Here is a 7,936-nt window from a genome sequence, read left to right as displayed (position 1 = left end):
CCCCTTTAAACTGCGTAACACGAAACTGTTGCGCGCGAACTGTTCACCTCAGAAGACTCGACACCACTGACTGACTGAAGGAGCGCGCGCTGGTGATGTCGTCATCGCCGCGAGTCGAAATCAACGTTAGATTATCAAAAACTCGCCAAATACTGTATAAAACAGCAAGACATCAATAAAACATATCAAACAAAAATAAAAAACGGTTACAGACGTAGACAGACAGCAGTCAGTTCAATCTCAGTCATGAAATATATTAGATATTTAAAAGCTTTATAGAGAAATTTAAAGCCCAAGGCAATCACAATATTTGAATGGCTTAAATGTAACTCAAATTATGTAATTATTTATTCTTGATGCAAGAAGAATAAGTAGACAGAAAAATTAACGCTAAAAGTTAGCTTGTAAAATACAAAGTCAAATCAAGTCGTCATCTTCATTTATATAGCGCTTTTAACAATGTAGATTGTTTCAAAGCAGCTTTACAGAGATAAACATAATTTAAGGTAACAGAGATTGTTTTGGCTTAATAGCAGTTCTTTAATAAAGTTATTTTTGCAACGATCATTTGTTGCAGGATTTTTGGGAAGTGTTCCCGGTTCCAGCTGACCTAATCTATGCAGCCTAACATTTAATTATAGAAGTCTATAATGAGTTGTGTGAATGCTAGTTCAAAGAGATGCGTCTTTAATCTGGCTTTGAACGGACAGAGTGTGTCTGCCTCCCGGAAAATGTTAGGAAGACTGTTCCAAAGTTTTGGTGCTAAATAGGAAAAGGATCTACCACCAGCAGTCGATTTTGATATTCTAGGTATTATTAACTGGCCGGAATTTTGAGATCGCAATAGACGTGAAGGACTATAATGCGTTCAGAGCTCGCTCAAGCACTGCGGAGCTAAACCATTTAGTGCTTTATAAGTAATCAGCAATATTTTAAAATGTTTACGATGTTTAATAGGGAGCCAATGCAGTGTTGACAGAACCGGGCTAATATGGTCATACTTCCTGGTTCTGGTAAGAACTCGGGCTGCTGCGTTTTGGACCAGCTGTAGTTTGTTTATTAAGCGTGCAGGGCAACCACCCAGTAGAGCATTACAATAATCTAGCCTTGAGGTTATGAATACATGAACTAATTGTTCCACATTTGTCAATGAGAGCATATGGCGTAATTTAGACACATTTTTAAGATGGAAAAATGCGGTTTTACAGATACTAGACACGTGACTTTCAAATGAAAGATTGGTATCAAAGAGCACACCCAGGTTCCTAACCAACGACGAAGACTTGACAGAGCAGCCATCAAGTGTTAATCCAATTTTTTATATCAATTATGCATTCCGTTAATTTTGTGAATTGGTAAGTTTCATCTGGGCGTGAAGAAATATAGAGCCTAAAAAAGTGTAAACAAATGTGACAGATCTCTCTACAGAAAAAAAACAAGTAAAATTATCAAGAACACTTTGAATCTGTAAATAATAATAATAATAATAATAATTTCCTTCATAAAAGTATAAACAAAGTACAATAAAAATACATCATAAAAAATGGACAACATTTAACTCATAATAAAGTATAATGATATTTATTTATACCATGACGTAAAATTATATACAAGAATGAAACATCTAGATGATGTTCTTTGGGGAGGAACTCCATCTTTGATCTGAATCTCACAGTAGAAACTGCTGGTCTTGAAGATGAACTTTATTCACTGTGACAAATTTAGAAGATGTTTTTGTCCTGTCGCTCGATGTGGCTGGTTAGGACCAAGGGGCAACGTTCTAATCTGAAAAATGAAGCCTACCCAGAAGTGCGAAAATCCACTAGCGCGCACTGGTGATGTCATCACCGCGAGTCGAAATCAACGTTAGATTATCAAAAACTCGCCAAATACTGTATAAAACAGCAAAACATCAATAAAACATATCAAACAAAAATAAAAAACGGTTACAGACAGCAGTCCGTCCAATCTTAGTCATGAAATATATCAAATATATTTAAAAGCTTTATCGAGAAATTTAAAGCCCAAAGCAATCACGATATTTTAATGGCTTAAATGTAACTAAAATTATGAAATTATTTATTCTTGATGCAAGAAGAATAAGTAGACAGAAAAATTAACAATGAAAGTTAGCTTGTAAAATACAAAGTGTAAACAAATGTGACAGATCTCTCTACAAAAAAACCTAAGTAAAATAACAAGACCAGTTTGAAACTGTAAAAAAAAAAAAAAAGAATATTTTCCTTCATAAAAGTATAAACAAACTACGATAAAAAAGCATCATAAAAAATGGACATATCATTTGACTCATAGTAAAGTATATTGATATTTATTTATACCATGAAGCAAAATTATATAAAATAATAAAACATCTAGATGATGTTCTTTGATCTGAATCTCAGTAGAAACTGCTGGTCTTGAAAATGAACTTTATTCACTGTGACAAATTCAGAAGATGTTTTTGTCTTGTCACTCGTTGTGGCTGGTTAGGACAGATTTTGAAGACATCTTATTGCTCAATGGTGTTATTGTGTCACGTTGGGTGAGGATGAAACTTCACACTTGAAAGTGCTGGATCTGAAGATGATCTACTTTCTGTGATTGTATTTATTGTGGCTGAGTAGAGAAGATATCTGAGTGAAGCTCTTCCCACATGGAGTGCAGTGATACGGTTTCTCTCCAGTGTGGATCCTCTCGTGTGTTTTCACATGTTCTGACCGACGGAATCTCTTGTCGCAGTGTGAACACTTGTAAGGTTTCTCTCCAGTGTGAGTCCTCCAGTGTTGTTTCAAACGTATAGCGGTAATAAAACTCTTCCCACACTCAAAGCACTTATGAGCTTTTTCACCAGTATGTATTTTCTGATGAAGTCTTAAATCCGGCAGACGCGAAAATCTTTTTCCACACAAAGAACATGAATGTGGTTTCTCCTGTGAATGAACTAACATGTGACTCTTCAGGCCTGTACCCCTCGAAAATCTTCTGCCACATTGATCACATTTGTATGGTTTCTCTCCAGTGTGGATGTTCATGTGTTCCTGAAGGTTTGATGATTGTCTAAAACTCTTTCCGCACTGATCACATGTGAATGGTTTCTCTCCAGTGTGAACCCTTGTGTGAATCTCAAGACTAAGTTTGTATTTAAAAGTCTTTCCACACAAAGAACATAAATATGGTTTCTCATGCGAATGAACTCTCAGGTGGCTCTTCAGGGCTGAAGCACACAAAAATGTTTTGCCACATTGATCACATTCATGCAGTTTCTCTCCAGTGTGGATGATCATGTGTTCCTGAAGGGCTTCTTGTCGTGTGAAACTACTCAGACACTGATGGCAGATGAAATATTTCTTGTCTCTTATTTTTAAAGAAATACTTTCAGTTTCAGTTTCTTCTTCAGTTTTGACATGATGTTTCTTCTCTCCAATCTCCTCATTTTCCTCCATCAGGCCTGAAATGAAAATGAAAGTCATAATTTTAATGCATTTTTATTAATTGATACTACAAATGAGGTATATTGAAGGCTTATGGGAATATTCTATCACACTGTAAAAAAAAAAAATTACATCCCCAAGTCAAAAATTTCTAGTGACTGATCACATCTAAATATTTCAATTAGTTTGACGTATTATTTCTCATTGAGCCAATGTTAACAGACTATTGCAACAAGAATTGCACTTGGGCCAATTTAAAAATTTAGATGTGACCCGTCACTAGAAAATTTTGACTTGGAGAGGTTAGAAATGTTTTACAGTGCATTTATTTGTGAACTGATGTTAGCATTAGAAAAATAATTCCGTTAAAAAAATGTGGGAAGCGGCAGTGCGTTTCATTCATGGGTCAATGACGTGACTCCTAAATTTTCTGTCCGATTGCATTTTTTCAGGCAAAAATGGATTTAAATGTATAAAAAGATACTGTATATTTGTAGTACCTCTCCCATGTATGTACTCACTTTAACTTTTCAAAAACCTTTACTTATTTTTTTTTTTTTGTTATTTAAAGTGTCAAAACATCATATGGTGCGACCGTCCGGCCATAACTTCTGTTTTGAAAACGTCTTTGAAATTACTCTGAATTTATTCAAATTTATTTTCTGCACTATTTGGCATGATTTCCAAAATGTTTTGTAATCCTTTGAAAAAATTCAAAGCATTTGTATTTATATTTCCATCATAATATACAAACAAACTTTGTCCGATGATGTCCATTTTATGAAATATCATGTGGTGCGACCATCAATGAACTACCATTTTGGGACTTTTATGTTGAAAACTATTCAATAAATAAAATATCTTATTTCTGTGGCTGAAATATGAATCACTGATACAGTATGCTTTAGTAAATTATATTTTTAAAACATTTCTATCAGTTTTATGTGATTTACAGGAAAAATAAGTCTGTTAACAAGATTTAAGAAGGCAGCTCAGAAATTATAGAACAAAAATGAGATCATTATTTACAAAAACTCAAAAGAAATGCAAATACTTGGTTTCTAAACACTTTAATTACTAAGAACCTGTAAAAAAAATTTAAGCATGTTAAGGAAATTATTAATTTTAAGATATATCACGGTCGCACCACAACATTTTTTAAGGCTACGGACAATTCATCTAGATGAAAAAACACTAAAATCACTTAAATTTTATTTTTAAAATGAATTTAGGTGTACACAACATCCTTAATGTTTGAACAATTGCAACAGGTATTATTTTTTGTATTTTAAAATTGGCCTGTCGAAAATCCTTATACGTCATTGACCCTCATATGTTGACATTATTGTTTGTATTCGCACTGTAAACTTTGGGCAATAGTAATTGTGGGTCTCTGTGGTAAAAAGAAAACGTTTAAGATCAGACAGCCAGAATATAGCCTACCATTAAATATTACAAATCATCTCTATTTAAAAGATTATAATATTACATATCACATCTGACACAAACATACAAACTACAACAATATAACACCCATTTTTAGAGTTTAGTCTTTCAGATTCCTGCCATTAACCGTACCTACCTGATTATGTCCATCATTAAAATTATTGCCACATTAAAGACCAAGATAGCAATTATCCACATGAAATATCCTCACAGATCAAAACTTACAAAAGTTTGAGATTATACATTCAATAACACATACAATATCACTCTCAAAATGAATATGATAAAATCGTACGTTTGAATGATTTCAACATTTTCCTCAGATGTTCGTTTCTTGCTGAACTAAATCAGTCTACAGACGCCAGAAAAGACGCACATTTAGCGCTTTATCCGATAAAAACAGTTCAGAAATAACCCTGTAAATATTGCCGAAACAAACTGTGTAACGTGTACTTTATGGGTGTGTAAATACGCGAAATATCTGAACTGCAGAACTCACCTCAGAAGACACAACAAACGCGCCGAATGAGGACGGAAACTAATGATGACGTCATTCGCGGTGATGACAAATAAACGCGCCAAAAATTGCTAACAACTATTTACATAAAATAACATTTATGAGATACACTAAAATAACGCTTAAAGTTCATGTAAACAAAAATTAAATCTCAGTCATGTGTAGGTTGAAAAATTATTTATTAGACAGTTCAAGGATTTATTTAAAGGTTTTATTTATCCTTAAAACAAGGAAAGACCAATAGCAATCATAATAGTTAATGTAGGGTGACCATACGTCCTCTTTTTCCAGGTCATGTCCGGCCGGGATTTCGAGATCGCCCAAAATATCCGGGATTCGGCTTTTGCTTTCTCGTCGCCATTCATTTTGTTTACATGCACACCTTTTGATTCAATAGGACTGAATTAATTCCGATTGGTGAATCTGAATGTAGTGTTTACATGAACGCTAAACAAGTGATCGGTTGCTAAGAAAATTCCTGTGTTTTCGTCTCGATCGGGATCCGTGTGAAGCAGAATGCATGACCTGCAAAGCTGGCATGTACGTGTCAGTGTCAAATAATGTAATAATGTAAACATAATGAATGGTGACTGTAGAAAGCAAAAGCCGAATCCCGGATATTTTGGGCGATCTCGAAATCCCGGCCGGACATGACCTGGAAAAAGAGGACGTATGGTCACCCTAGTTAATGGCTTTCAGAGTAACCCAAAATTATGAATTGATCATTTCTTAACACAAGTAGAATCAACAGACAATAAAAAGTTTCTAAGTGTCCAACTTTTGGAGCTATACGCATTGTAAAAATTAGTCATTATGAACCTCCCCCTCTCGCTCTGATAACAACAAATGTAAATTTCAGTATTGGCAAAAACTTCATATATGTTTTGTTTTTAATATTATTTTTGAATTAATTTGTTTACAACTTTTAGAACCACGTGTTATCGAATTATATTTTGTTCGTTTCAGTTCCCCTTTAAACTGCGTAACACGAAAGCGCGCAAACTCTTCACCTCAGAAGACTCGACACCACTGACTAGCTGAAGGAGCGCGCGCTGGTGATGCCGTCATCGCATCGAGTCGAAATCAACGTTAGATTATCAAAAACTCGCCAAATACTGTATAAAACAGCAAGACATCAATAAAACATATCAAACAAAAATAAAAAACAGTTACAGACATAGACAGACAGCAGTCCGTTCAATCTCAGTCATGAAATTGTAAGGCTGGTGCCAGTATGTCTCGTCTGGTCAACCCCTCGATGAAACAAAAGGCTTCTGAAAATTAACACTTGAACTATCTCCTGCATATGTAACAGGAATTTCACACACACCGTCTCCCCTTCATTCCCCCTCCTCCTCACCTGAAATACACTGAAAACCTATGCAATGTAAACTATGTACAAGAAGTATCTATGCATGTTTGATATAATTTAAAGTGTCTCAGTGCGCCTGGTAAAATGGTCTCATTCTCCCAACCATAATGAAAAGCTAAAAGAAGTTATAAAATATGAGAAAAGTGATGTGTCCCGTAAAGGTGAATTGTTGTTATGTTATGATTAACTGATGATTTTAATGTTGCGAATTGGATTTTGAATTATTGCTTCATTACCTGGTCAATAAATTGTAAACGTTTGATTTTATTCTGAACGACTCTGAGACTTGTTTTTCCCAAATAAGATTAACGGATTCGTATATTGCCACAAGGTTGTGTCAGAGATTAGCGACGGCTAAAAACTGATATCAGGAAGTGTGCGGGTTCCACATGAGAGGATGTGTTTGTCCGACTAGGATCAGCACGACGCTGGTTGGTTAACCTAGCTTGGACGCTTCCGCTGACTTCTGTTCTAATTTAATGTTACTTTAATGTTTACGGGCTTGGCTAATCCAAAGCTATTAAAAAAACAAAACCTATTAAAGTAAAACGATTGAATTAAGTTCCTGAAGGGCATCCAATGGGGGCTATTGAATATATCTTTGATTGTTGCGCGTGTACGGCAAAATCCTAGATATTTAGCCAATTGCCTCAGCTTCTGATCTTCGGGGCTGACCACTTGTGTCGGAGACCTGGGTAAGGAACTCGGAGCGATATAGTCTTCCTGATCTAAGCGGGTAAAATATAAACAGAGTTTAAGAGAATAATCAAATATTCGCTCACGTTTAATGATGCACAGATATCATTAAAACCTTTTCATTTATGGAGTCAGATGAAACAAGCTATTGCATGTGAGAAAATATATTGCATTTAATCTTGTTGTGTTGCATAAAAGGAAAGACAGTAACGAGCAGAGAAACCTTCCCCGTATTATTGGAGACCCCCATTGGACCAATAGACGGGCTTACAAAATATATTAGACATTTAAAAACTTTATCGAGAAATGTAAAGCCCAAGGCAATCACGATATTTTAATGGCTTAAAGCAGCACTAGGTAACTTTTCAACCTTCATAATGTTGGGGAGCGCGGGGCACAACCTAACGCGGGGCTAGTTGTAACACGCTTGTTTTAAATACTTCCGCACATGCTTGGATGACGAAACTTTGTGTA

The 7,936-nt window shown here is 35.2% G+C and overlaps 1 long non-coding RNA gene across 1 annotated transcript; it reads right to left on the bottom strand.

Moving 5' to 3' along the window:
• Positions 1-1,565: 1,565 nt before the first annotated feature.
• Positions 1,566-5,410, bottom strand: LOC308701485. The gene is made up of 2 exons (XR_014031448.1): positions 5,377-5,410; positions 1,566-3,448 (listed from the first exon to the last, which is right to left on the bottom strand). It is a non-coding gene; the product is annotated as an uncharacterized lncRNA (long non-coding RNA).
• Between the last annotated feature and the right edge of the window lie 2,526 nt (positions 5,411-7,936).

The sequence above is a fragment of the Scardinius erythrophthalmus genome (genome assembly GCF_964197995.2).
Source record: "Scardinius erythrophthalmus genome assembly, chromosome: 14".
Taxonomy (NCBI): Eukaryota; Metazoa; Chordata; class Actinopteri; order Cypriniformes; family Leuciscidae; genus Scardinius; species Scardinius erythrophthalmus.
The sequence above is the reverse complement of the archived record's forward strand: the minus strand, read 5'-3'. Positions and strand labels throughout refer to the sequence as shown.